The sequence below is a fragment of the Ursus maritimus genome, unplaced genomic scaffold (genome assembly GCF_017311325.1).
Source record: "Ursus maritimus isolate PB19 unplaced genomic scaffold, ASM1731132v1 scaffold_10, whole genome shotgun sequence".
NCBI lineage: Eukaryota > Metazoa > Chordata > Mammalia > Carnivora > Ursidae > Ursus > Ursus maritimus.
In genome coordinates this window covers 36,035,347-36,041,922 of record NW_024423344.1, presented here as the reverse complement: position 1 = coordinate 36,041,922, position 6,576 = coordinate 36,035,347, and the positions used below count along the sequence as shown (strand labels likewise).

The window sequence follows — 6,576 nt, the reverse complement described above, 5'->3', positions numbered from 1 at the left end:
AAGAAAGGGAATTTAAATATCAATCTAGTATAGAATAATAGAAGAGAAGATGCTAACCAAAATGGAAGGGAAAAACATTTCTTCCAGAATCTCGAGTTTAGCATAGAAATTTCTGCATAGATTTGGAATCCTGGGAGGGGCATGGAAAGATGGAACAAGGTTCTGAAAGAGGCAGAGAGTAACTGGCTCAAGAGACAGGTGGTGGGTTTGGCTTTAAAAAGAAGGGAACACCTGAGCCTCTGAGACAAGGGGGAAGGAGCAGAGTGCAGGGGTGAATGCAAAGAGTTTATAAATAGGGGGTCAGGATTTAAGAAAGGTCATACTAAATGGCCTCAATTTTCTTGATTAATTGGGAGGCGAGATTATCTTCTGAGAGTGGGGCAGGCAGGGGCAGGTGGGGGGAGCTAAAATTAAAAGCAAAACCAAATGAAGCATTAGTCATTGTCACAGATCCAGGACTGGGATTAACCCTAGGAAAAGCGACACTTCTTTTTTTTCTTTTCTACATCTTTTCCCAAAGATGGCCATCTAGAATCCTAAATCTTTCACATGACTGTCAGGTTCTCCTTCAATCGTCTGTGGCACTTCCATACTCTTTCGCATACATATTCCTCATTAGGCTGCTGAAGACACACAGGGTGCAACACCTGGGTGATGCCATCGGTTATGTGTCCAACTTTTGGTTTTGGCTCAGGTCATGATCTCAGAGTCATGGGATCGAGCCCCACATCAGGCTTTGTGCCGAGCATGGAGTCTGCTTGGGATCTCTCTCTCTCTCTCTCCCTCTCCCTCTGCCCCAACCCCCTGCACATGCTGTCTCTCTCTCAAATAAATAAATTATTCTTAAAAAAAAAAAAAGACACACATAGTTTGTGTTTTGCTCTGGTTGAAATAACTGATACATTAATCTCCAATTCTCCCAGGTTACCCATGCTTGCAAAAACTGGTTCTTCTCAGACTGATAAGAGAGATGATTCCCAGGGCCCGATGCATGAGGCTGTCTCCTAGCAATAACATCATTATGAAACCTTGGTTCCTACTAAATATCTTCGTCTCTGAAGGTAAGATTCTGGGGGAAATGCCTGCAATCTGTACTTACTTCAGGGTTTCAAAGGAAGCAGTCAGAGGGTGAAGTCAGTTGGCCCTCGTCCTTACAGTTGCCAAGAAACAACTTCAGGATCTTGTCCCTTCCATTTTTACCAAAAAAATGTATCAGATTAAGAAAAGTTTGAGTAGCTTACCAACAAAGCTCACCTGTCTGATTAGTAATAATAAGCATCTTTTTACCCCTCAAACATCGGCAAAGATTCTGCCCTTGGCCCAAACTCTAATCAGGCTCCTCCCCTAAGCTCTTCTTTTTAACTAAGCCTCAACTTTTGAACCTCTGTGTTCATCTCTGCATTGTCCAATTTCAGCAAGAATCCTGCTAAGTTAGTTTAGCCAGAATCCTCATCCTCTGTATCTTGTCACCCCCAACAGCCAATTTCATTTCGCACTGTTTCCCTGGCCTGCCTTCAGCAAGGATCCTGGTAGGTCGGTTTTGCCAGAATCCCCTTACCGCTGATGTTTCCTCTTAGTAATTTTCCATCTACTGATCCCCACCCTGCTCCTTGACTCTAAATTCTCACTTTTCCTGGTTGTAATCAGGGTTGAGCCAATCCCTCTTCTCCACTGCAAGACCCCACTGCAGGGGTCCCCACACCTATTGTGATAGTCCCCCCAGAATAACATCTGCCTTACCATTCTTTAAGTGTCATGAATTTTTTCAATTACATCAACAGTTAGATGTAGACTTAGAAAGGTGACCAAAGATTCAGTCCACATAACATAAATCTGACAAACCACAGTGAAGTGGGACCCACAATGTCACAGCATCTGGTGAAATAATTGTCTTGCTTTTGGACAAGTCCCCCAGGTAGATCGAAAAGAGCTGCATTGGTTTATGGCTACATTTAAGGCAAACACGTTGGTGGAACTTCCGGGAGGGAAGTCTGCCGCCAATTCTATAAGGAAGCCCCCTTGAATCTTTGATTAACCTTTATCAAGTCCTGTAAGAGTTGTTCAAATTGGCTGGTCCAGAAGGATTTTGGACTCCTAGGGCTGGAATATATGTGAAACTTTTAAATGTAAATACCATACATGCATAAAGAAGACAGGAGCACATATGTCCGCTAAGCCTAACCCATTCTGAAGGCACAATTTCATTGCCTACTCTTATCCATAGCCAATCCACTTGGAAAATCAAATTTGTGGGTTGTCTACACCACAATAGTAAAGCCCTAGATGTGTGGCCAGGAGAAAGGAAACGACGAAGCTGTACGATGTACTGAAATAGCAGGGACTGCTTCAGAGAGATAGAGGTTCTATTACCCAGGGCACAGCCTGTCTCCTCACTAACGATCAGCCCATGAAAGGCTGTTGCTGGAGCTCCTCCCACTCGTGTCGGAGCGTTGAGAATCGCTGGTTTGATATCGAGCACTGAGTTGAAAATTATGCATCTCAGACATCAGCAAAGACCCAGGAACCAATCAAACGTGAACACCCGAGGACAGGCAAAATGGGATGGCATGATCGGATTTAAGCACATTTACTACCTCACCTTCCAACCATCCAACTATTAATAATTGTAGTTCTTCAACAGGAGAGGAAAATGCATTAAAGAGGCTGCTGTGAGTCACTTTGTTTTATCCTAGGTGAAAACAAATGTAATCTAAGAAGCTCTTCCTTTGTCATTAGAAAATAACATCCCTGTCTGTTCATAGCAGTATATCTGTGTCGATTTCATGATTTTAACAACATACGATAGTTACGTAAGAAGCGATTGTTGGTGAAAGCTGGGTGGGGGTTACACGGAAACTCTTTTGCAACTCCTTATGAGTCTTGTACCAGAACAAAACAAAAAGATCCTTTGCATACAAATTTGTCTCAGTGTATTTCCAGTGATCTATGAGAAAAAAATTATCTGCATCATTAGCAGAGTGCTTCCCTTCCTAACCTTGTTCCAGATTTCTACGTTACCTACTGTTTCAAGGTAGTAATGGAGGAGGTGTGAGGACTAGGTCCAGTCTATGCAGGTGCAGTATAGGGACAGAAATGTATTAAGACTTGGATATTTGTCACCTGGCCATTGCTCGCTCCCTTCCTTCTCAGTACCTGCTTCCGGCGGTCCCAGAGGCGGGCAGGCTGGGGGCGGCCCCAGAGAGTAGGAGGCACAGGGGGAGCTGGTGTGTGTGGTCTAAGTGTCACTGCGACGCACTTGAGTTGAGAATCGAGAATCGGGAGGAGGAGGAGACTACAAGGATAGGCCCAGGAACAATGGTGTCCAAAGAGGGACAAGCAGCAAAAAATCTCAGCATGGACCATGCCAACCAGGAAAATGAAAAAAAAGATGAAAAGGAGCAAGTTGCTAATAAAGGAGAGCCCTTGGCCCTCCCTTCGGAAGCTGGTGACTATCGTGTGCCTAGAGTAAATCCCGGGCAGTTCGGTGTTAGGCAGCCCATCCTGCAGTGTAGCTGGGACATGATTCAGAGGCCTGGCACTGCAGGCAAGGATGGGAAGAGAATATGGAAAGGACTGGGGAGGAGGTGAGACAGCTGAGGGAAAAGCAAGTCAGTCACTGTCTGCGGGCAGTTAGCCCTGACCCTCCTCACCATGACCATCATGAGGTTTGCCTTATGCCTTGAATCCTGATGTTTGCCCTGAAGTTAATAGGAAGACACACCTGCTTCCTAAACTTACATGGGCTTGATGTACCTTTGTTGTAAACCTTTTGGTGTTACGTGTCTCCTGTGGGTCTCCTATGACCAGCTTTTAATTGAATGTTGTATTGTGACCCAATCTGTAAGATTCTGTCAGCCCAAGGTTTCACCCTACTGCATGGCAGGACACTCATTATAAGTTATGATGTTAATAAAGCAGTTTAAAAGGAAAAAAAAAGGAAGAAGAAAGAAAGAAAAGACTTCTGGATATTTGTCATATGTGGGGAAACAAAATTCGCAAAGCCCCTGGTTTATGAGGGTGTGGTGCAGCGGGCGCAAGCTGGGAATACCCGAACACACAATTTATGACCCATTCCTGAATTGGGCCCTTGGTTTGGCCCAGGGACTGGCATCCCTCTTAGGGGCCAAGAAGGGAAGGAAGGCCAACCTGCTGACCCTTTTACCTCCTCTATTTATATCCCCGCCCCCATCCTTGTGAGCTAGATGAGACAAGAGCAGGTCCAGGCCTCACTGGCTCACCCAACTACCTAAGACTGACCAGCAATTGTCCTTCTCTGAACTGGGTCACGCAGACCAATGATGCTCCCATGTAATCCCCACCGCTCAGTAATCCAGCCCCACCCCCACTCAGGCCAAACCTTTCTCTAATTTCCCACGAGGCCAAAGCAAGGCCCTGTTTTTAGACGGGTTCTAACAGCAGCTTTAACTTCTTCCGTTGGCCTATCTTGTTCATGATCATTCCACTTGAAGTGACTACGCCACAGTTGCTTGAGCACCTGTTCTGCCTGAGATGGCGAAGGCATGTAGAAGAAAACGTTAGCACCATGCTTGTCAGCTGGCTATGCGTGTCGGCCGATTTGGACACTGATCATGAGTCTCCAGAAATATGCAAGAGAGGTGAATGGGAGAGGTAAGGGTACTCATCTCCATATGGCATCTGATTCCCACAGCATCTCTACTGCTGGCCTGATGTGTGGCTGATGTGGGAAAGGTCTCAGATGAGCTATGGATAAAGCACTGAGTGAGAGTGCCATGAAATCTGCTGGCCAAGCCAATTCTTCACTGGGATGGTGGCATTGAGAATCAAGGGGTAAGTGTGAGGAACACAAACCAGAGAAGATACCAGCCGTGAGAAGACAGAAAAAGGCAAGGCACAAGAAATGGAAGGGAAGTGTACACATACTATTAACCAGAGCCATTTGTGCAGATGAAAGCAAATTATAAGCAATTTCACAGCATTTAGCCTAATAAACAGTGGCTCGGTATGCTCTCACCTATGATATACTTCAAGAAATAAATCAGCTAAGTCATGTCACTGATTAGTTTATCCATCCGTGTAGTCATTCAATTGACAATAATTTCTTGAGCTTCTACTATGTGCCAGGTATTGTTCCTGGCACAGGGTTTCAGCAGTGAGCAGGATATCCAAAAATCGCTGCCCTCACAGAGCTGACATTCTGGTAAAGAAAGACAGAGAATTCACAAAATGTGTGTATATGTGTGCACGCGTGCGCAAAAGCAGGGAATATATATTATGTTAGTATTTATATGTACATATAGTATTACTATCTATCATGGAATGACTAACATAAATCTAACACTTTGTGTGTATGTATGCATGTATGCGTGTGTGTGTGTGTTATGAAGAAAAATACGTGGGTGAGAAAGATAGGGAGAGACAGCACGTATGGTATGCAACTGTAAGTAAGGTGAGTAAGAAGACTTTATGGATATTTGCCCTTTGAGCAAAGATCTAAGGGAGATTATGGAGGGGAGCCTGGCTGGCTCAGTCCTTAAGCGTCTGCCTTTGGCTCAGGGCGTGATCTCGGCATTACAGGATCGAGCCCTGCATCAGGCTCTCCCGCTGAGAGCCTGCTTCTTCCTCTCCTACTCCCCCTGCTTGTGTTCCGTCTCTCTCTGGCTATCTCTCTCTGTCAAATAAATAAATAAAATCTTTAAAAAAAAAATAAAGGAGATAATGGAGTCATCCGTGAGAATATCTGGAAGAAGAACTTTCAGGCAGAGGGAGCAACAGAAACAACAAGGCGACTCAAATGGACCGAGTGAAGGGGAGCATAATAGGAGGGAAAGTCAAACCAGAAATGGAAGCATATCATACAGGACATGGGAAAGATTTGTCTTTCACTCCAAGTGGCAAGGAAGCCACTGGAAGATTTTGAGCAGAAGAGAACGATGCTCTGACTTATATTTGTAAAGAATCACTCTGGCTGTTCTGTTGAGAAAAGACCCTGTAGGAGCAAGCATGGAAGCAGGGGGAGGAGTTAGACAACTATTAATTCAGGGGAATTCAGGGGAGAGGGGGAGTGATCGTGGTGGACATGGGGAGGCGTGGTCAGACTGGAGGCCTAATTTGAGGGTAGAAGGAATAGGCTTTGCAACAAGATTGGACAGGAGCTGTGAGAGAGTCAGAGGGGTAAGGAAGACTGAAGTTTTTCATCTGAACAACTGACCGAATGGGTGGAATGGGAGAAACTATGGTGGCAGCAGTTACAGGGATGTAAACCGTGAAGAGTCCAGTTGAGATTGTGTTAAATTTAAATTGTCTGTTAGACATCTAAGGTTCATAATATGATCACGTTCACTCCAGAGCCAAACCCCTAAACATTTTCACATATGTATAATTTTTAAGTCCGCTCAGATGATCGTGTGGCTATAAATACCTAGTTATTTAAAATTAACTTTCCTTTTATGTTATCCCACATATTAACATATTCTTTTTCCAAATGAACAGGAATTGTAACTGACTGCAAAGAGTGTTATACAAGAATAAACAAAAGTAGAGTTTGATCCAACTTATTTAGCATATTAATCACACCATTTGGAAATCTTTGCACTA

At 44.4% G+C, this 6,576-nt stretch overlaps 1 pseudogene; it reads left to right on the top strand.

Moving 5' to 3' along the window:
- The first annotated feature begins 3,273 nt into the window (after positions 1–3,273).
- LOC103677535 lies at positions 3,274–3,752 on the top strand (annotated as a pseudogene).
- The last annotated feature ends 2,824 nt before the right edge of the window (positions 3,753–6,576 follow it).